The sequence below is a fragment of the Accipiter gentilis genome, chromosome 34 (assembly GCF_929443795.1).
Source record: "Accipiter gentilis chromosome 34, bAccGen1.1, whole genome shotgun sequence".
In the NCBI taxonomy this organism is placed as follows: Eukaryota; Metazoa; Chordata; class Aves; order Accipitriformes; family Accipitridae; genus Astur; species Astur gentilis.
This window is the reverse complement of record NC_064913.1, coordinates 13,176,868-13,200,365: the sequence shown is the minus strand read 5'-3', so window position 1 is coordinate 13,200,365 and position 23,498 is coordinate 13,176,868. Positions and strand designations below refer to the sequence as shown.

General features: G+C 39.1%; 1 protein-coding gene across 2 annotated transcripts in view; it reads left to right on the top strand.

Moving 5' to 3' along the window:
* TMCC3 (transmembrane and coiled-coil domain family 3) overlaps positions 1–23,498 on the top strand; it is a 123,168-nt gene that overhangs the window by 63,059 nt on the left and 36,611 nt on the right. The gene's annotated exons all lie outside the window — the stretch shown is intronic.

The following is a 23,498-nucleotide window of genomic DNA, read 5'->3' as shown; positions in this document are numbered from 1 at the left end:
GCAAGAGGGCAGTGGCAGGGATGGAGATCAGCAGAAAAGGTGTATCTGTGTGTGCTAGGGATAAAGTAAAGATATTACCGTATATCCATGATGTATGGCTTTATAGGATAGTTTTTCTTATGGTCTGCTGGCGAGTTCATCTTTCTTTATCTTACTAGTTTGATGCTTTGTTCATACAGTATATGATAAACGTGTATAGGTAATGCTTATGATCCTTTCATATATTTAATAGCCTTTGTGGTGAATGTCCTGCTGATGAAGGCAGTTGGCTCTCTAGTTAATGCACAGATTGCAAATTCTCACTTAAATGCTCAGCTCAAACAGGTATAAAACAAATGGCTCTTCTTCCCATGCACTGCAGGAAGATGTGAAGAAAAAGGAGGTTGCTCTAGTTGACTTGGGATATCAGCAGAAATTCTGATTTCTTTTCTATGCTGAGATCCTGCATGTGTCAATAAATGAGCTTTACAGTTTGAAGTGTAGGGATTAGCTATTTCTGAAGGAAGACTGGTTTTGGGGGTTCTTTTGGGGGGGCGGTTCTTGGGGTTTCGGGGGTTTTGTGTTGGGTTTTTTTTTTTTGTTTGGTGTCGTCCCCGTCGTCCCCCCCTGCCCCGTACCGCACATTAGCCGGTACTTCCCTTCAGCCCATTAGTTGACAGTGCTGGAAAGGAGATGGTGTGCTTCAGATAGTTGCTGCATAATGAAATGTTTTAAAAATAGGTAACCCTATCCGCTGTAACTTTACTACTGGAGTCTTCATACCGTAAGCTAGGTGCACATGCTGGTCATAACCCAGTTAAAATTTTTACGTATTTCCTTTGTTTTTCTTTGTGGAAGTTGAAGTGATTAGTTTTTCTTCGTTGTTCTTGCTTTAAGAATAATGTGCTACCTAGCTTACTGTGGCCATGGAGAACGTTTCATACCTTCAAGGATGATTTTAACTGTATTTAAGAGTTAACTCTGAAGTCTCTGCTCTGTAGTCTAGCTGATCTGCTTAAAAGCATGAAGTATCATGGCTAACTTTCAGTGTTGTGTATTGTACTTGTGTATTGAAAAATAAAAGAAAAATCTCACGCTTAAGACAATTTTATGAAAGTATTTGGCTTCTGTCTGACTTGTTGGTTTGTGTTTTTTTAATCAGGATTAGCCTCTCCTCCCCTTCTTGCAATGATGAGAACTGGAAATATAACTATTATAAGTTTGTAGAGTTGTATGTAATTGCATTGCTCTAGGGCTTGGGCTTTACAAATTGTGTCAGATATCACAGAACTTGTAATATAATTGCTAGAGGTGGTAGGAGCAGGTTGTATGTTCCAGATGATGGCAAGAGCTTGCATTAAATCCATTTGTGCTTATTCCAGACAAATAGGAATTTTTCCTGGGTAAATTGTCTGGATAACTTCAACATTCCTCTTACCGCTTTAACCAGCGGGAGGGAAATGGTCAGGCACTGGAGCAGCAGCAACTGGTGGTATTACATAGGAAAGAAGCAAGAAACCAGCATGCTGTTTTTCTTTTCGAGACTGAATAAAAAGCGTCAGTGAAGCTGGAGTTAAAGCTGTCATTCCCACACATTCATGGAGAAAAACAATGCAGTGCATGAACACAGCAATGCAGAGCTGATGGGAGGACACTCGGAGAACCTGAACAAACTAGGGAGACTTGCTTGTGTGAAGAAAGTCTTAGAGCTGGTTTTGTCAGCAGGATAGGGACAGTGTATAGTAAGTAGCATGAGATCCATTTATTAAAGCCTGGGGAAAAGAACAGTGTCGGAGTAGTTGCTGGATCTCATAGCCTGTATAATAGAGGTTGCCGAGTCCGGTTTTTAGATGGGCAGGTTTTGAAGGCCTTCTCCAGCCCTATAGGTTACTGCCTGTGCCTTTCAATCCCACATAAGGATTTTTCTCATGAGAAAGTGAAGTCTCCTCTATGGACAAGCAAGAAGACGGTTTCAAAATTGCAGCTGTATATACTGTAGGAAGGCATCATCAAATTCAGTTTGCAGAAGTGCTAGAACGACTTGCTGTGAATATAGCCTTCTGAGTTTGTAAATGTAGAATCTGAGGGGAAAAGGATTTTTAAAGTCCTGCTGCAGCTAAAAAGCTCCTTCAGTATAAGGCAACAGGTCTGTTCAATACCTTCTTTGAGGCCATTTGAAGTATAAGATATCTTGGGCTCTGCTAACAACTCTCCAATGAACCATATGTCACCTTTTGTGCAAAGTTCCAAGTGCCTGAAAGAGTGAAAATACTTTAATGAAGAACAGCTGACCCAACCTTAACATGGAGGAGTCACTGCTGCATAAGGGGGCCAAGTATTTTGAGGGAGAGGCTGCTCTGGTGGCACAGGTGGAATCAATGTGGACAATACAGCTGTGCAAATACAGCTGTGCAAAATGTTTCAGTTCACCTCTGCTAATGCCAGTTTCTGCAGCTTTACTGTGCTTCATGTCTACTACTAGTTGATTCCTGCAACACTTTGAAAACTAATCCAAATCTTTCAAAATCAGGGCCTAAACCGTGAAGTAGGACAAGATTTGGGAACAAGGGTTGCGTTTTTAGCTGTCATGCACCAAGTACTGTTCTTGGTGGAACGTAGCTTGCAGGACAGCTAAAGAGTGTCACGGTGCTTTCTTGAGGGACTGGGTTTTGCAGTCGGTACTGTGGGAAACCAGAGGTGCTCAGATTCTGGCTACACTGTGCTTCTTGGGCAGTACCATGCAGAGGTCTCTGCAATTGCAGTAGTAACATTCCTGATGCTCAAACTAGCTTGGCTATGCTAACTTACGCCTCATTGTGTTGACTTTTACTTTTAGAGTATTGTGTCAGAACTACTTTTTAAGGCTCTATCAAAGCTGTCATCTCTGAATGTTCACCAGGTTGTCCTATTTAGACCTCAGAAACCTGTGTACACAATTTTTTTGCTGCTAATTGGGGCATTGCTCTTCACTCTTGATCTTTTACCCCTTACAGAACAAGAATCCTCCACATTTCATCAGGTTTATAAATTTATACGTATGGCTTTGTAGGAGAAAAATCCTCTTCTAGTACAACTAAAGCACATGAGTTACTTCACTGCTTTTAACAAGTACCAGATGCTTTAGACAGAGATGCAGGAAGTCCTAATTACATAATTTCTTGCACATTGGAGCCTATTCAGATCTTTCTCTTTATTAGTGGCAGACTTAAATTTGAAATGGTAAGAATTCTTCCTTTATTTAAGAGAAAAAAAAGGTAACCTGGAACAGATGTGGTTTATTTATTAACAAATAGAGAATCTTAATTTCAGTCATCTTGTGCTTTCAACCTTAGTGAGACTAGTGATAAAATCAGTGTTTTGTGGATGAACTTATTCTTGCGTGATCACACATACACACAAAGGCTTACATTAAAGAAGAATACAGAAAGCCACTTGCCTTCTACTGATGAAAAAAACCATTCTGTGGAATGTCTCTTCTCATTTTCCATGTCTCTGTTATGATCTCTCCCATTCATCTTGTCTATAAGTGAAGCAGTCTTTTTAATAATCTCTCCTCATATGGAAGTCTTTCTAAGCCTCTAATCGCTTTCATCTTCTGTCCTTGAATTCCCTTTATTTCTTAAAATCTTTAGTATGTTTAAAGGAAATAACATAAAGGGACCTAGAAGGATTAAAAAATGTAACCCTCCCCCCAAAAACCCCAAACAAAAAAACCCAACTGACAAACAAAACCCCCCAAACAAACAAACCAAACCAAACAACAACAAAAACCTCTACCCAAAACAAAAAAAACACCCCACCCACAGTTTTAGGAAAAAGGGAGATTTAATGTCCTGGTGCTCCTTTAAATGCAAAGATCACTGTAGAAGAAATGCTTGTTCTGGGCTTTTGTGACTTGTAACCAAACCTCCAGATATTTTGTGCTCAAAGAGTTTACGCACACAGTTCTCTCGTGTTTTGATGTAAGACGAATATGATTTGATGTGATGGTATATTGTTAATACCTCCAAACATTGGTTTTAATCCATGGTGTATCTAGAAATCTGTGAAACCTGTCAGAGTAGGCTGCTTGATGCAGAGGTATTGGGAATAAGAGAGGGAAGCCATAATTGTAATGTGAACCTGAAAAGACAAATTAGCTGTTTAGAACTGAAGAAAAGCCTGGTTTGTTCATTTACAACAGTAATCATGTTTAGATGATTTTGTCATTGTAGAACTGTTTGGAAAACCGTGACTTAATTTTTTTTGCTAGTGCCAGAAAGGAATGTTAGCAAGTTGACAAAGTTGGTATCTTCTTTTTTGGTATACTTTGAATTTTGGGATTAAATACATCTAAAAGCTAAAGGTCAATGTTAGGTGTAATTTGCTGTTGTCAAACAAAATAAAGGGGGAAATTGTTGCTGTACAGCTTAGTATAGTATTGCTGTGCCCCCCCTGATCCTGTGAGGTGAACCTCTTTGTTAGAGTTATAAGCCATGAAGGTGGTATTTTCACCCAATCCATCTTCTCCCTTCCACCCCGAGATGACAGTTTTAAACAGTAAATAGAAGTGGGGATGCATGTTCTTTTCAAGCTTTAAGCTGATTTTTAGGTTTGGAAGTTATATACTTAGACCTTTCATAGTTTTTGGTCTCCACCTGGAAAATTCATGTCTCTGAAGATTGTACAATGTCTCCTTTCCTTTGGTGTGCTTTTGATTCATCCTTGTTGCAGTGGATGGTATTGCTTGCAGGACTAGGGCATCTATTACACCTTCTAAATGTTAGCTATATTAAAAAAAAGTCACTGGGGGAGAATCACCAACCTTCTGGTTTGCTTTCTTTTTGAAGGACATGTAATTGTCCTTCTGTCAGGTTGCCAGAGGTGATGTAGGGGGGTGCCAACAGCTCTGGATCCCTAGCTTGCTTATTGTCGTCATCTCTGTAGGTAAGGCTTTAACTAGGCACCAACTGGCGCAATGTCTGCATAGAGGCTGAGCCTTTAAGGTTTTGGATGGATTTGACAGCTAACATTGTCCAGGCTAAAAAGATTGCCACCGCCCGTTGCCCAGTTTTAGTTGTTTTGGCACCGTTAAGAAGTGTGCAGCTTTCATCTTCACCCCCACAGTGAGTGTGGGTTTGGGGAAAGACCTGCGTGGGAGATGAGTTTCTAGGTAGCGTTGAGGAATGGTGGAACGTAATTCTCACTTTTCATTTATGTATCCAGATAGAGAAAATTTGCTAAAGAGCATTTGCACTATTGCTAATGAGGGTTGCAAATATCTTTACTACTGAAAGTTTTCTGCTCTTCCCTTAGTCTGAAAGACGAGCGGAGGTTTAATATACAAAGCCAAAAATAAACCTGCTGTTCTAAAACCTTGACATATGGGACCTGGTATGCAACTGGGATGGCTTGTAGCTGTGCAGCTAACCTTTTTCAGACGCTCAGCAAGTGAGAACTCCTTCCTCTAAGGCAGTTTTTTATATCATTGTACATAATCTAAGCTTTAATTTAGGGACAAAGATGAGAGTGGAGGGATGTGTCTATGGGCATCTACAAATTGTGAGCTGTGATGCTGTTACTGTAGAAAGCTGAAATGAGGCTTTTTGTTTTCAAAAAAATTCCAGAAAAGCTTAATAATATTGAGAGCTGGCCCACTTCATTATAGTTCTGTTTATGTGTTGCAACTGGATAAAATTCCAGAGGACAGAAGTTATGGAAACCACTGCTGCTAATATTTACTTGGTTACCTCTGTATTGGACACTGAGACTATGGTGTACTTTTGGACCTTTGATATAAAATATTTGGCACCAATTATAAATACTTCTTGGTTAACCTTTACTGTAGTAGGCACCTTTTCCTTGGTTTACCTATTGGTGCACAGTTTAGTAATGGCTACCTTTTTTTGTAAATTTTTTGTTTCAGTAGCTCTGGATGAAGAATTTACTTGGGGATGCAAAGAATTAACACTGTGCTATTGAATTAAAATAAAAAATGTGATCCAAGTAGTGCTGAATCCATTGGAAACTTTTGATTGACATCAGTGGCCTATGGAACCAATCTGAGGTGAATTAGAACAGCCTTATGGAAAATTCTCTACATATTAAGTGTTCTTTACAGGATGGTAGATGCTACTTCCAGTTCGTATTATAGTCTCATCTAACTTAAACCAGGATGGTGTAGGTGGGTTTTTATGTTTGTTTTTGTTTTGTAAATAAATGCTTTCGTAGTGGGTTTGGCTAAAACTGTATGGAAACCAGCTTAGTTTTGTGGCAAAGGTTGTGACAAAAAGAGCAGCCTCTGTGTGTGTGTATATATATCTAAGGATTGCAACAATTAAACACTCTGATTATGTGATCATGTGATTTTTGTTGAAGTTAATAGGACAATGGCTTTCAAAAAAACTTCTTGCATTTACAAGATCCTACACCACTGGCTTTTTAAGCATCAAATAAGATCTCTTTTTCTGTTGACTTGCTAATCTGTGTTTAAAGCAAGGCTTTTGGGTTGAAGATGAAGCATTACAGTGGAAGTTGGTGTTTTAAAGATAGGGGAGACCGCTCTGGAGTCAGTTTGTATGCACAGGAGGTGTTGATTTATAAGGTGAGACAAAGTGTTGTGCAGAGCTGGTGGAATCGCAAGTCCTCCATTCTTGAGAAAAACCTGATATTGCCTACCACCACCAAAAAAGCAAGTAACAAGGCTTACAGGAAATGTGAGCAGTCAGTGCTTTGGGGTCTGTAGGTTATTAGTTCTTAAATCTAAGTGAATTTCTAAGTGGGCTTTCAGTGCTACACTACAAGAATTAACTGTGACAGGAAGAGAAGCCTTGTTAGGGTAAGTTGATGTTCAAGTTTCTCTGGTTTTACACTGTTCACTCCTTTTATTCCAAGTTATTCCAGTACGTGTAATACAGAAATTACAATTAAGCTAGTGCTCATTGTTCAAATGCAAAATGACATAAATATGCAGAAAATGTGCTGCTTTATACCAGCATGTCTGTACAGGCGAGTGACACCCAAAGATCAAACTGACAGACCAATTAGAACTGACTCTTAACGTTTTTTTTCTAATTCAGGGCAGTACAGCTTAGTAGCATACTGTAGTGTAAGCGTGCTAAGGACTTCCGAAGATCACTGCTTCACCCTCAGTTCCTAGGAGATAAATTTATATCAAACAGGAGGTGGCTGTTTGTTGGGCTCCAGTGGCCATTGACTGTGTTTTGGATTACAGTAGACAAGAAGCTTTGGTTGAAGGCTGCAGACAACTGCAAGGAAAGGTGGAAGCTTTGGAACCGAGTAGGATCAAACCCAGTGCTAGTCTCAAAGAGACATTTAGTGTTAGAAAAAACTAAATGAACAGATCTTGTTGAGTCAGCGTTGCCTAGATCAGGTGTGAGGAACTCTTTTTACTTAAAGATGACTTTTGGCTGTGCACTCATTCCTAGCTTCGCGTCCAGTCTGCAGCATTGCAGGTTGCCACCTTCACCCTGCCAGCTTTCCCAAAGCTGCTCGGAGCTATCTTGTATGAAGTCTGTTAGCAGCACCCTAGCATGGGGCTCCTTCACCCCCACTGTGGTCATGCTGTGCTCACAGATTCTGCACCCCTCCCTGTGCCAAGCTTCCTCACTTGCTGTCCCAGGGCTGAGGGGCAGGGGAAGTGTGTGACTGGGAAGCTCTCAGCTGCTTTTGGGCATGGTCAGGGCAATAGCAAGGAATGGAGAGGATAGTAGGGAGACATGATGGAGAGAGGAAGAGTGGTGGGACTTCACATGCTCTGTCCAGGATGGAGTCACTCCACTTTCTCTCTGTCTCTCTCTTTCACCACCCTCCCCTCCCTTTTTTTATTTTTTCTTTAAGATAAAGTGTCTAAATGTTGTAGATACTGTGAGTGAGACACAGAATTCCATCTGCAGTAAATTTTGAATGTACTGGTCAGGAGTCTTTGAATCCACGCTTTGATATTTGTGCTGTATGTGGACACTGAACTATGAGTGTCAATAGTGTCATACCAGTGTCAATTTATTGTAATTATTTTATTATTATAAAATAATAAATTCTCATTATCTTGCTAAGTTTACAAGAAACATGAGTTCAGATTTGAAATTTATAGTAACCAGGAAAGGACAGGAGAAATGCTTCTTGGTGTTGAGGGCGGGGCACACATTAAAAAAAAAAAAAAAGGAAGAAAAGGTAATAAAACATTGTTAGTGAGAGTATGACTAAATACAGTAAAAATGTTGAGAAAGAAATGTACGTTGCTCTTGTGATGAGTCAAGTTTTATTAAATGTCAACTTCTGGAACCTTTTCTTCTCATACCTGCCTCAGTTCTACTGTTTACCAATAATGTTCTGATATATTGGGTTATGAAGAGGATGCATCCTGTATCATGTGCCTTTGGGTTCTCTTTGGTCTCATAAAATAAACTTGACTGCACTTGAATTATGTATCTGGCTTGCTTTTTTTTTTGTTTGTATCTAAACCACTAAGAAGAATCTGCGATGTGTTGAGGTGTGACAAATGTGGACTTGGCTAGAAGCAGGCCAAAAATTTATTCCGAAGGCCAGGTGTGATTTTCTTGTTTCCCTTCTTGACTCCACAAAGATGACTTGAAAATAAAATGCATCAATACTTGGTATTGCTCCAGTTACTAATGCATGTGCATAGTATGGGAGTGTCTGGCTCTTACTATGTTAGGAATCTTTCTTTTACTAGAGGTTTTGGCAGGAATAACACAATTCTGTGTCATGGTTGTCCCTGATATTTGTTGCCAGATCAGAAAAGTATCTCTTCACCTCATCAGCTTTCTGATTTCTTTCTTCCCCCTTCCCTGCTATGTCCAGAAAAAGTCGTTTTCTTTGTTCTACCCCCCCTTCCTCCCATATCTTAAGGAAGAAATCTGGCTACATCTTCTCACCTGTAACCAGTCCTTTTTTGGAGCAAATTGCACAATTTCACTCTAACAAAAGAAGGATGACAGCCTGCTCCTAAGATAAGAGTTAAAGGGATATTCTTAGGAGTCTCTTTTAAAGCCAGGTAGTAAATGGCAGCAGACTGATTGAGTAACTGCCAGGCTCCTGTTGTGCTAAAATGTGTCCAGAAGGTTGACAGCGAGTTTGCCATGCTCTTAAGTTGTTGTCCTGCTCAGCTTTTTGTGAAGGTCTCTACAGTGGAACCCTTTCTTCCCACATGATTTCATGCAATGGGTGACACGCAGGCCCTTCTGATGTACAACTTCATCACAAGCAGGTGCCGCTGGTCATGATGTGGGCCTGTGATCTGTACAAGAATTATGTTCCTTCTGTCCTGTGCAAATGGGTTGGATTTGGTAGACTTTTGTACCAGAGGCACGGGAAGGCTGGGGGATGTGAGAGAGTGAAAGCATTTATTAACAAGACCTGAAGAAGATTTAAGAAAAGAAGAGTAAAGACAATTAGAAGATCTTTGACAATCAGTGAAGAAATTCTGAGACTGTCCTTGTTGGCCCTTGCATGTTTTCCCATGAACTGCATGGATGTGGTCATAAGTAATTTGTCTTGGGAAGCGCCAAGGAGCACTGCTGTCTACAAGAGCTAGATGCTTACTAGTGAAGGAGGTGTGCTGCTATCAGGTCATTCCACTGTGCCTTTCCAGTGTTAACTCCTATGGTATTCTCTCCCTAGTGAGATCCTATTGAGCAAATCTTCTATTTCTGATATTTATGTAACTGGTTTCCTATGGATTTCTGCCTGAGGGGTGTCATTGTGTCTTGCAATATAATGTAGAAAAAAGAAACACCTTTCTATTTTGTGTGTTTTTCTTTGCCTCCAAGGAACACTTTTTCTCTTTTTACCAAGGAACTGGAAAGTCTTGGATTGCAGGTGGATTTGGGAGGATAAAGACATGAACTGACAAAGCTTGATCTGAAAGTGATCAAGTGGAATCTCTAGTGACATTCATAAAACTTGGTGTCAAGCTTTTTGTGATTTGTTGATGCCAGAAGCTATGATATTCTTTTAGGTTTGGGAAGCTGGGCTTTGAGTGCAGTAGCTTACAAATTGCTCTTTCACAAAATGTTTTGACCTATGTTGCCGCTTTTCATGCATACTTTAAGTGGAATTTCTCATTTACTAGTGAATATGTACATTACACTGTAGCATATATGTGAACTGCTCTTTAATTTTGAACAAGTACTCTTGCAATGAAGATACACCTACTTGTGGTGTTTTGAAACAAATAACCAAGCCCTTGTTTTGGTTATTCTTGTTTGGACTTGAGGAAGTCAACTAGAATAATCCTGTGTGCTCTGTGGCATTACGTGGTGTGGCGGTTATGTCAGAGAAGGTTGAAGTTGTGACTTGCTTGAAGAGAATCTACGTTTTGAAATGAAGTCTAGAGCAGTGGTGACATTGTTAGCCTAAGGCTCTGGTGACATGAGTTCAGGCTACTGTGGCAGCTTTCACCTTGTGTAATGATGGGAGTCATTCAACCTTTCCCAATGTGCACAAGGGAGGGGATAAATACAGTGAAGGATACATATTTCAGAATCATTAGCCATCTGGGTGGATGCTTCAAAAAACCCCCAAAACTCTGGCTTTTTTCTGGAGATCCAAAAATATGCAGGGAATGCACATTCCTGCTTTTCACATCAAGCAGACTTTAATACTACCTACTATAGGTGCTTCTTCCCCCCAAATTGTGTAAGTCTTGTGTAACTGTTTGAAATTGGGCATTTGCTCTTAAGGTAGTTGTGTGGACTACAGCTCTTGCAGGTGATCCGTCTCGTCTGTTGATTTGGTAGAAACTTAAGACGCTTAAACTAAATCACATAAAGGTAGGCATCTGAAGCTGGGGAGACTAAATCCAGTCTAAATAGCTGTGTGGCAGTGGATATTGCAGGCACTGCATAAAAGATGCAAGTTTCACGATTTTTCTTGCGTTATAGAACTAGATGTATGCACTGAATATCTAGGCATCTGTGCCAAATCAACTTTACTCTTGAGTGGGACTTAAAGTTCTTTTTATTAGGCAGAAAAGCAAAGGGCTTTTCTGGCTCTCCCTCTTGCACAGTGCATTTTTAATATTACTGAATCTTCGTTTCACTTATGCATAACTGTACTGTTTTAGGAAAACTGTAAAAAAAACCAACCAACTCTGTCTTTTGCCAGCTTTGCCATTATGCATAGAAGCCATTGTTGGTCTCCAGTTGCTCAGAAATTTGGCAGTACAGGATGTTACCTTTCCTTTCCCCTCTTGTCTCTGTTTTGGCTCTATTATGATTATTATAGAGTGCTCCTTCTGTGAGGATTGTACAGAAGTGCATTATTTTTCTCTGTGTAGTTAAGCCAGAATAAAATTGTGGAAAGGTTCCTTTTTTTTAATAAAGAAGGAAAGGTGAAAAAATACCATTGTGTGACTTTGAAAGAAGGAAAGTAATCTTAAGTTTACCTTATCATTACTGCAAGAAAGTAAAAGATTGCTTCTGTAAATCTTCAGGGCTCTTATTACTTTTGGTAGCAGCATATGCTTCTGATACTGTTAATTTTGGCAGTGTTTTGCAGTTTTAGTGGTGCAGTGAATTGGAATTGGGCTGGTACTGACTTTCCTGTGTTGTTTTGTGGGAGACTTGAGGCTGCAAGCAGATGGGACCACCACCAGGGCATTCCCGTCAGCTGTGTCCTGCTCTTGGGTAAATCAGCAGCAACACTGTGTAATTTCAGTGGTGCAGGATTAGGCCTTCTGCAGACACTATTTGTAATAATTTCATTAATGAAAACAGGCATTTATGAACTTTTAGCATGTCAGTAAGCAGTCAGAAAGAGACAAGCTTTTAGTGATAGGAACTGGGAGCACACAGCCGCAGTGTAAAGTATTTGTATTGTTACAGGTATTGCTTATGCATAAAGAAATAAATAAAGAATTATTTCAGGAAGGTAGGCATTACAAGATTCAGAAATTCAGAACTTGATTTTTAAAAAGCCTAGGGCAGAAATTTATGTAGGAATTTTTAGAACATGGAAGGTGTGATTGAGCTTGTTTGTTTGTGTATATACAGTACTACTTTGGGTTAGAAGTAAGCTGGTTTTTTTCAGTACATTTTTCTGTTGGTTTAAGGAGTTCACCTTGGCCTTGCCTAACCTACAGCAAAAGATATACTGTTAGAACATATTAGACAGTTTATTATTCCTCCTGTGTCTGTCAGACCTCAGTTTAGCTTAACCTTTTTGGCAGGTTCTGCCAGTTAAAATGAATCCTTCCTAAGGAGAAGGATTCTAGTTTTCTAAGACTAGGATGTAAAGTTGTATAGTGTTTGAGCATATGCAGCGAGTCTTCACGTCTTGCCAAGAAGTGCTGTGTGGTAAGTTTTCAATGTCACTCTTATATGTTGTTTATATGAGACTACTTTACGCCCAGACACTGGCAAGTGTTAGTGCTGTCATGTTCATTTTGTAAAGTAGGTGTGGCTGAAAAAGGAACCTGTATAGCACAGCGGCAGGGGTAGAAAAGCACAGAAGGCTTGGAGTTTGAGGTGGAAAGACTGTCTTGGAGCACTGCTGTTGTATTAAAGCATGTATAGAATTTGTACTCAATGGCTCCAACAGAGGTCCAGACTAGAGGTTGCTTGAGAAATAGGTAACTTAACTTGCATGAATTGTGGCCTTCCATAAGACAGATGGTACTGTGTCCTAATTCCTTTGAAACTTTTAGTCTTTATGATGATCTTCTAATTTCCTCTATTCCAATCCTCAGAGTAAGAATGCATTGGTTCCCCTTGTAACTGCTTCTTCAGCATAATCTGTCAGTGAATTCCCCAAACCGTAATGTCTTATTTTCAGAATGTGCCCTGTAATCTTCAGTATGTAATTGCTTTTGCTATGCCTGAATGGACATTTTGAAGAGAATGGGGGAAAGGAGGGAGCTGGGGGAAAGAGGAAATTTCTGCCCTTTATCTACAGTGCTGTGGCTCAAATCAGTGTCTGTGAGTTAAGGAAATTTGGGTCTGATGCTCATTACTCCTAAGTGTAGCTGTGTAGTTAAGATTTGTGCCTGTTTGTTTGTGACGGACAAGTATGTAAGGAGTTGCAGCACTGGTCCCTGTTCCTGCAGACTCATAGCTTATCTTGCTAGTTTCCCTCACTTTGTCTTTCTCTAGCAATGAGAAAACAAAGCTTGTTCAGCCTTATACCATTATTGCAGCTGCTGATTGAATTAACTTGTACTGAAGTTGGTAATATGGAAACTGAAGTCTTAAGTCAAGACTTGGGTTGGAATTTGCATTTTTAAAAGTGGAGAAAGTAATTTTATGTGTAAAACAGAACCCTAATACTGTTTTGGGTTTGGGGGGTGGGGGTGGTGGTGCTTAGCCTTTATGTCTGATTTTAGAAAAATAAAGGGCTACAATTAATTTGTAGACTGCCTAGTAAGACAGCTTTAAAATGTCACATAGAGTTGAAATCACTTTATTTATATCCCCTGCATATTGCAATAGAGTCTTAATTTCTATTTTTAAGAAGAAATTTTTATCTCTGGTTACATCCAGTGTAGCTTGCTAATTTTAGGGGTGTGAACTCCACATGGTTTAGTGAGACAAAGTTTTCATAGCTGTGTCTGAATACTTGTTTAAAATTTATCACTGTATGTTTCTATGTAGGGCCAAATATGTTGCTTATGGTGTTGCTCTTTTGGTGTCTTAACAGGCTGATGGACTGATAAATACATACTTTAATAAAAGTAGGGTTAGTGAATTGGAAATTGGAAGAAAATCTCCTTCCAAGATTATTTTGAACAGTCTCATGTCTTAATATACTGAATCATTGTATCAGTGTGTTTTAATGCTACAGAGTTAGAGTCGGCTTGGAAGTATCGTATTTGAACTGAGCTTTTGAAATTTCCATATAAGGTGCAGTGAACTTGCGCTATATTTTACTAGCCAACATATGAAGCAATACCTTTATTTCCTGTAGTAAATATTCCTTGCTAAATCTGGGGAAGCTTTAATTTTAGAAGGGTAGTGCCTGGTACCATCCAGTGGTGTGATTAACATATGAGGAAGATTCAGTTCTGAGTGCTCTGAGACTTTTGTGATAAAATTGCGTCATTCCCTGAAACGTCTTTTCCTCCTGGCACAGACAGGTCTATCGGTTGCCATTATCTTTGCAATAGCAATAAGATTTAGGAGACAGTCATGTTAACAAAGGTACAAAGTGTCCTCAATTCAACAGCTCACTTCCAAACACAAAAACCCCTCAGCATTATCACAGCAGATGTGCTTGCTTTTTTGAATGTTGAATGCTCAGAAGTATTCCTTAGGCTAACGCTATGCTCAGCTTGCTTCTGCCTGAGCAGGCTTTGCATTGTTTATACAGCCCTTTGTCGTTTTAAAAAGGGAGAATGACTAAAGCTGATGCTCATGCATTATTTGAAATTGTAAGTATGTTATATATTCTGCATCGTTTCTATATAGCTATTTCAGAAGTGAACAAATTGACAGTGTGAAAACATTGCAATGCTCTGATAGATGAACTTCCCAAAAGACACACTCCTATTTTTAATCTTACTCTGAATTGTCCAGTCATCCCCCTGTTCCCACCAAAGTAATGGACTGTCTCTACTGTATAAAGCTCTTTGCTGGCAAAGTGTGTTCTTCATGCAAATTGGTTCTCAAGATAACTTTTTTTCCTAAACGGTCTCAGAACTCCGTGTTCTTGGTATGCTAAATGATACTCTTGTAGGTGCTGAATGGAGTTTCCTAATTGCTAGACATTAAATTAAAATGGCCAGTTTGCACGAAATATGTATTTTCAGTAGTAACAATTTTAGACTTGATGTTGTCTGTGTTTTGTGGAAGAAGAGAAAAGAGGACACAGATGTAATTTTATTGTCATAAAATATGCCATTGTGTGTTTTATTTCATACATATGTACACACATATATATGCATGTATAAAATATTTATACCCTTTCTATATTTTAAGTATTTAATCTTTCTTTTCCTTTTAGAAAAATGAGCACAAACGGAACTGAAAGATGAATACTGTATTCGTCTTAGAAAATCTGGTTGATCTTTTCCTCCAAAGTTTTGTTTGTGGAAAGAAATTATTGTAAAATTACACCGTGTGAAATGCATGGAATGTGACTATTTTTCTTTTTTCTCTGGGAGCTATATTTCATATCAGGTCCTGCAGTTTTCCATCTCTGGGAAAACTTGTATAGAAATTGTAGTTTATCAACTTCATTATGAAAGGACAAAGTTGAGAGAGTAGGGGTGAGTGCTGTGAAGATTGGGAAGTTGCTGTTAATCATTGTTCTTCTGCAAGCTGCCACAAGAAAAGAGAATTTTATTGCGGTTGGCTCAAGACATAACCTCTTTTGGGATTTAATGGCCAGTAAGAATTACAACAGCAACATGTATTAATTATTTTAATTTAAAACATTAGTATTTCAGTGCCTAAACTGCTCCTACTCTTGCATACGACACCATGATTTTAGCCAGAAGTCTCATAAATTGAATTGCCTATGGTGGTTGTAGTACTGACAGTAGTTAGATTTGGTAACAAAGAACCTGTGCTATCCTATCAGCATAGATTTTTCCTAACATTAAAGAAAACCCAGAAACCCTCTAAACAGCCCTAAAAGATTCCTCATGTTACAGCTGTACATCCTGTCCAGAGCTTTTATGAAACTGATGCATCATTCTTCAGATTCTTTAGGCATTTTTTCCCAGTCTGAAGCGTGCAGATTTCTCATCACCTCCTAGACTAACCTTTCTCTTCTTTTCCCTCTGCATCCATTCCATTTTGGACTAATATATTCTTAGCTCTTTTGTTTCATTATGTTTCATCTCTCTTTGATACCTTTAATGTGTTTATTAAATGATTCAGATAATTCTTTCCAAAGTATTTACTTTTTTAATCCCTTAAAACTAGAAACAGTATGTTCTGCTGTGTAAATAAAAAGAGAATAGGTAAATTTCCCAGTGAAGGTAAACTGGGAATGAGATTAACATTTAGATATGTGCATAGAATTTAAATGGTTAACTTTTTGTCCTGAGTGTTTGGCAAGACACTGGTGTTTAAGTGCTGAGGCAGAATAGCAAATCAGAGTGAACGTGTAGAAATGGGAGGTACTTGTAATCAAGGTGAAAATAAAACATGGACTTCAGTCTTTGTGCTGCAGAGAAGACTGTAAGGATTTAGCAGGACTAACCTCCTCCAGGAGAACAGGAAGTGTAGTGTTGCCAAAAAACTCGGAATAAAGAACTTATCAACACCAATTTAGTGTAGATAAGCAGACACTTCTTTATTGACGGCCGGGTGTGCGGGTGAGTCCTCTCACCAACCACACACACATGAACACCAAAATCATACACCTTATATTGAACTTATTCATACATATTCATTAGATTTCCGAGAAATGTTATGCATATTTATTAGATTTCTGGGAAGTTATTAGCATATGTAAATGTCCTTTACGCAAGCGCATTGAAGGTCTCTGGTGTGGTCTTCTAGAGGCCTCTGGTGGTCTTTCATAGTCTTCCTCACTTGTCCGCTTCTTGACCTTCTTTAGGTGATTCTGCGCAGTTTGGCCCTTGGCAGGTAACTAACTGTTTCTTGGCAGATAACTACAAGTTGCTTCATTCGACTCTTCTCAGTTCCCATTAATTTGAAATTCTGACATCTTATACATTCTTCTAGGTTATAATATACTCCTACAAATAAACACTATATCCAAATTATCTTAAATCTTAAGCTTGTTATCTAAGTTCTAAATGTTCCTACTAGATGATTTTAACCAATTCCTCCGGCCTTGGTACAGGTTTATACAGAGGATTTCACAGCAGCTGTTGGTTGTTGGTTAAATGTGTAAAATGCAATAGATATATATAGTTTTTGCTAAAATATTTCTTATAATTCTATATTCCTATTAAAATTGAATACGATTAATTCTAACTAATAACAAATCAATAACAAATCAGTAACAGTAGGACCTCTTTGCAAAAGAGAAAGGAATGCTCCAAGTAAATACGGGCCTTTGTATAACCTCAGTGATGTGGAAGGCTTTAAAGCAAATAGATCTCTGAGCAAATTTTCAAGAAGAGAATAACAGAAGACTTAATTCAAGACTTGGAAGTAAGTAGAAAATGAAATAAATTTAACTTTTGGTTTAACAAGTGGTGGATCCTGCCAGTTAATATGGTCTGTTATCTTAGCAAAGGTAAACGCCATGTCTGCTGAATTCCCTGTGCTTAGACTATGAGTGTGACCCTGAGTCAAAGGCTTGCTATGGTGCCATGTGATAAACAGTATGTGAAGTTGGAGATTTCACAGGGGACAGGGAAATAGGAGGCATGGGGTTACAGATGGTTAATAATCTTGTAAAACATCTGGTATAATTTTCCTTTAAGCAAAGAGGGGAAGTTTGTACTAATAAATTAATTTTCATTTAATGTATGTCATCCTGCACCTATGTGCCAATAACAAGGAGAAATGGCTGAAATAAAGTTGCGTGTAGAACAGAAAGATCTAACTGCAAGTAGAGGTAGTAAATCAAGGTAAAATTTTTATTCATGGGAATAATGATATTCTGAAATTACTTTCCAAACTTAAGTAGCAGGAAAAATACATGACTACTTTGGAAAGGAAGCCTAATAAGTTTATGAATGTAACTTCAATGTTAGGAGCCAGGAATTTCCTTTAAGTCCTTTGTTTCTGTCCTGGAAATTATTTTACATGTTTCCTGAGGCTTTTGCATCATTCAGGTCTGTTGAAGTGAAAATATTCTGCCTATTAAATTTGACAGGAGACTAGGGGCTTCAAAGGTAATGAGCCCAGACATCTTGGGAAAATAAATTTCATGTGTCCTCACCAGGTACTTATCCATTCTTGTAAGAAGTCAAAGTTAGAGGCAATTTGCCCATTATTCACTGGCTGGTATGCTGGTCTGTCCATAGGCAGATAGGTTAAGATTATCCACAGAAGATGCTTTCTTGCCCATCTGCTGGGCCAGTAAGTTTATGCAAGGGACACTAATGAAGTTGGAGCCATTATAAAGGACAATTAAGGACACTGGAGGAAGCAGAAATATTCTATAGCATTTTAGGGACAATCTGAGGGTATTGGGAGTGAGGGGATCTGGGAAGGTGTTGCTGGCATTGTTGCTGTAGGAAATGAGTCTAAGGTCCGTATGATACCATGTTTCATTGTTTTTGCTGAACTAATGCTTCTGCTGGATTGTGGGAGATTATACAGCAGACTGTCCCTGCCCCTTCTTCTCCATTAATTTGAGTGTGTCCAAGGGAATACAGCAATTGTTCCACGCTGGTGTTTAGGTTGAGCTAAGGCTCAAATCTCTAAGAGGTAGTGGATAATTTTGCATTATGGTACACTTTCAGAAATTTTGTTTGTGGTGGAGAACTGTCAGATCCCCTATCTCACATGCTTTTCCATGCACAGGAATATATAGACACTTGTATTTCAGTTCAAATGCAATTATTATGTTAAACTGCTTAGCTAACAATCCAATCCATTTAGTGATGGGTAAGCCTTAATTTTGCTTAAAAGTATTAGACTGAATACTGTAGCCCTCTGTCCTAGCTGCTGGTCCTGGTATCCTCCAGGTGTATTGGAAAAAGTTGTATGATTGCCATTGTGCTGCTGGAGTTTGTAGCCTGGGTAATTTAAGCCAACCGCAAATCATTGCTTAAAAAATAGTAATGCTATGTTAATGTGTAGATGTTCTTGCCCATAGTGCTCATCAGTTCAAGCATTAATTCACAACATAACAAAGGATTAATGTTCCAGGGTGATCCAATGTATTATTAAAAAATGGATTGGCTAGACTTTGTGGGCATATGTTGTTTCTTGCCGTGATCTAGAGATGGTTCTTGGAAAATTCATACAACTTGTTACAGTCGTTCATCTGTCAGATGTCTGTTGCAAGACAGTTGGGTTGGTAGTGTCTTCAAAGCAGTTACTGGTATTTTCTTTCGAGCTGTAGAACTGCTTAATATACAGGCTGTACTCAGGTATGAGGTTTCCTATTTAGCTTCTTTAGTAACCTTAGAAGCAGATGACTGTCTGCTGGTTCTAAACACAGTCTGATGCTGCTATGTTTGGTTGACCATCAGTTTGCATGTAACCAGTCCTGCAAAAGAGTTCTTTCTCTGGAAGCAAATTTTTAATCATCTGTGGTCTCTTCTGCATTGTATTGCTAACAATAATGACACCATCCAGAAGGAGCATGGAGTTAATGTGGGATCCACCTGATGGATAACTGGTGCTTATTCAGCCACTGATCAGGTATAACGTGCCCTCTGATAGTGTCTATGTCTGTACCGTGGAGCTCTGCCACAAAAGGCGACTTTATACTCTAATGCAAATGAAGCTTTCCTATCAGCAGGGTAGTGATGAAGTGACAAAAGTGTGCTAACAGTGCAAGCTTCCATGTGTTATGTTGGAGGGTAGAAAGAGAAAACAGGCCTGCCAGAGAACATTCTTTAGGAGCATTGGGAAGGCAAGTTTTGATTTGAACACAACATCCCAGCCAACTCTTGTGCTCTTGGCAGCAGATAAGTGGCCAGAGAAAGCACTGTGAAGGAAGGTAGTGGACTTCAAAATGAGATGGTGTGCCTTTGGGAAGGCAAAACGTGTCAGGTGAAGAAGCAGATACTGTCAGCAGACCGCTTTGCTCTGGTGTGGTGCTTGGTGTTACTCAAAGTGCTTCCTGCCACAATTGATGGGCACACTTATCCTTGTATCCACTGCATTTTGATGTGCCTGTTTCCTATCACACCATTGCTCTCTTCATTGAGAACAGGTGCCATGGAATTGTTTGTGTTGATACATATAGAGTGTGTCATTGAAATTTTAGAAGGGGGCTAGTTCCTTTTTTTTCTTTTCTTTTTGACCGTTTCCATGGTTGCATTTGTTATTGGAAACTAAAATCTTAGGTTTTAGTTTTAAACAATTCTTGGTCTTGGCTTTTTTTATATATGTTCCATGAGTTAATTTAAGATTCACGGAAGACTAGTGTTAACTAAATTTGGGCATATGCTTCATGTGGCAGGGGATAAATGGAAAATTCTTGTTAATCTACATTTTGAATTATCTCTCCAAGAACAACGAACACAGCATGTTCATTGCTGTCTAGTGGTATTTTGTTTTGTTTTGGTTTTTTTTTCCAGTAGGCACACTTAATTCTGTTTGACAGTGTTTCATTGTCTTCAGGTGCATAATATAGTGATGTTCCTGATAATTTTGGGGGGAATATGGATTCATCCATGCGTGCAAACACAAAAAGTAATTGATGTTGGTCAAATATTTGAAATGCCTTTCTGCACTGCTTAGCTGCCACACAGTGTGCAAGAATGGTCTTTAGTCAAGTAGCTCTGGTTGCTGCTTCTGAAACTCTGGATCTAGGTGTCTTGACAGACCTCTGGGGGTTTTCAGTATGCTTCATTCTTGTGCATGACATTAATATTTCACTTTCACGAGCACTGAAGCAAGAAAATCATGACCTTCATAAAAAAATTAACAAATGTTGCTTTATTTTGGAATGGATTGTTGCATAGTAATTTACCAAGTGTTAAGTGTTTAACAGCTTCTCTACACTTCATGCACTTTCATTAAAAAAAAATATTAAAAAAATCTGACTTTTAATAAGTGTTGGGCTTTGCTGCATACAAGGCTGGGTATTGCAGGTAACTTTTTAGCTCTGGTTCAGTTTTTGCTTGCCAAACTTCAAACATCCATGTTAAAATTCATAATCTGAAGAACTGAAGCTTCAGTTGATACAGATTTTTTTTTTTTCTTTCAGAATTTTCCTATTAAGTTTTCTAATACCTGATATATAGAGCAGGATTGTCCAAAAAAAAGTTCCAAAGGATGTGAGCGATTTTGTGCAGGTACTTGCTGTCCTCTGACTAGTTGATGAAAAATTCTTCTATGAGTATATTTAATAGAAAAAAATAAAATTAGTAGAGTCTTAAAATAATGTGAAGTGCTCAAGCATAACAGTTAAAGTTGTAACCAACAGCCTGGGGTTCCTGAGTAGGGAAATAGGCACAGAGGAGTCTCAACAGTGACAGGCTCTCGTGGCTTGATTTCAAACTAGAGTGCAATCACCTCTATTCAGTGGTGAATTATAAGCTAATTCCAGCCTACCTTGATTTTAGAGGTAACTAGATGGCATTACTGGTGTTATGCATTTACTGAAGAGGTAGGAACAGTGTATGGAAATCAGGTGCTGCCTGCAGTCCATTTAAGCACTCGTGACTTGCATACAATACCGTTTTTCAAGTTATTTCTGTCAATATTAAGTAGTGATGGATGTGGTTTTTGGTAGGCTCCATTCGGGTCATGGCTGGTGGGGAACATTATAGCACTATTGCTCTTTTAATGGGAGAGATGCGTGGCTCAGACCCTGCTGATTAATAATGCACTGAAAAAATGGTCCAAAACATGATTTTACAGGAATAGGATAGAAATTAGACCCAACATGTTTCATGGAAATACTGCAGCATGAGTAAGCTGCTGCTGAACTGAGGAAAGGAGTCTGTTAGACTTTGCCTGCCATCTTGTTTGCTGAGCTGCTTGGGAGCCTGTGTCTGAGGTGTGCAGTCTGACCGAGGCCCCTGTGCCTCTCAAGGCAGGTTAGCCTCAGCACTGTAGGGGCTCAGGGCAACAAGTTCCCTGTTGAAGAATAACAAGAGCAAGCCCAAGAACACAAGGCAACATGCTAGCGTGCCCTCTTGCAGTGACAGTGCGTTTCTTCAAAACACGGCTGTGGTGTGAAGACAGTTTGTTCCCTGCTGGGGCATGTACTCACTGCCCTACTGTCTTCCGTAATCTCTCCGTAAATCTCAAGATCCAGTGGCCAGAGTTCTTCAGGAGAGGCAGAAGAATGCCATTGACTTAGCTGTCAGCTTGGTGGTTGGAGTGCCTTCCTTGAAGCTGGGAGTTTGAACATGTTTTAAACTGAAGAGAGCCTAGAACCCAACTGTTAGTTGCTTGATGAACAATTGTAACTGCTAAGCAAGCCTACAGGTTGTTTCTTTCCCCATGCCTGTTGCTGAAGGTACGTATGACTAAATATGTGATTCATCTTTGGAGTATTTCTTCCCCATTGAGTTCTGCAGTGAAGTCAAGATATATTTTGCATCTGAACTGATTCCCGTGGCAACAGATTGTGATATCAGTGCCCCCATTAGTGGACTATTATGAAGTCACTGAAAGATCCCTGGAGAATGAGGGAATAAACTTCAAGAAAACAGGTTTTAAAGCATGTGAAATAACAGGAAAAAGAATTTCAGGAAATGACTGGCTAAGTGCATCTCCCTTGAAACAGTGACATCTGCCTTTGTACAAATCTTCAGGCTACCTACGTTAGTTCTCTTATAGGTTGTTTAAAATCATGGCTGTTTCAGTCAGCTTAAATTGCTTTTGAAATATTACTTACCATTCTTCCAATCTTTGTTATTTGAGTGGCACAAAAGAGAGACAAAAAGATGTTGCTGATTCTTTTCATTATACAGATACCACAGAGCTTTAATTTATTCTATTAGTTGCTGTAGGCTTAAAAAAAAGTTTAGCTAAAAAAATTGGGAAGTATATTTTATAGTGCACTTGCAATCATCTCTCCCTCATGCAGTATCTACTATACAGTGCCATGGTAGGTTTTAAAGCAGATGTTTTTGCTTAACAGACAAGTGGCAGCCTGGATAGACTCACGAGTAGATTATGGCTGATATTATCTTAGCACTTAAGCTTTCAATGTTGGCCTGGGTTTGTTTGGCTTTTGTTTGTTTGGGTTTTTATATATGAACTCTTTCATACTTCCTTGCGCTTCTGAGAAGTGAAGGCACGTACACAAGAGACTAGAGCGGAAAAAGTTTCTTCCAGGCACTGGCAGGCTGCTGGCGAAGGCTGAGCGTCAGAGCTTATGTGGCTTACAGAGCTGTTTGTTCGGCATTCACATTGGTTCTTACTTCTGCAGCTGCATTGTCTTGCTGCTCTTAACTTACTGTTAGATTCCTAGAATTAAAGCTGCTGTTGCTTTCCTTGTAAAGTTACGTAAGCTAAAGAGTATCCGTATGTTTGATATGGCATCTTTTGAGAGACTGAGAATGACCTACTAGAAATACTGCGCTTGGAGAGGGACATTGTTTTCTTCAAACTTTCTAACGTGAATGGATACTGACATGATTTACAGGAAGTTGTACCACTAATGACAAATTATACGCTTCTGTTATAAATGTTATAAAAATAGATCCTAGCTTCAAGACCTTTTGGCTCAGAGATGAGCAAAATCTAAATTGAGTCAGGAAATTTTGGGGAGTAGGTAGATAATGCAGAAGTTCTGGGTGAGGGGAAGGTACTCACCTATTACAATGTATGTAGATCAAAAAGTGGGAGGAAAGCAGTGATAGAGAAGGAACCGAGAACTGAAGAGTTACAAAAAAGTATACAGAGATAAAGGAAGGGTAGAAAGGGGTAAGGGAAAAAGCCTGAGCTCATGCGAGGCAGAAACTTGCATGAGCTTCTGCTCACGCAAATAGAGCTCAT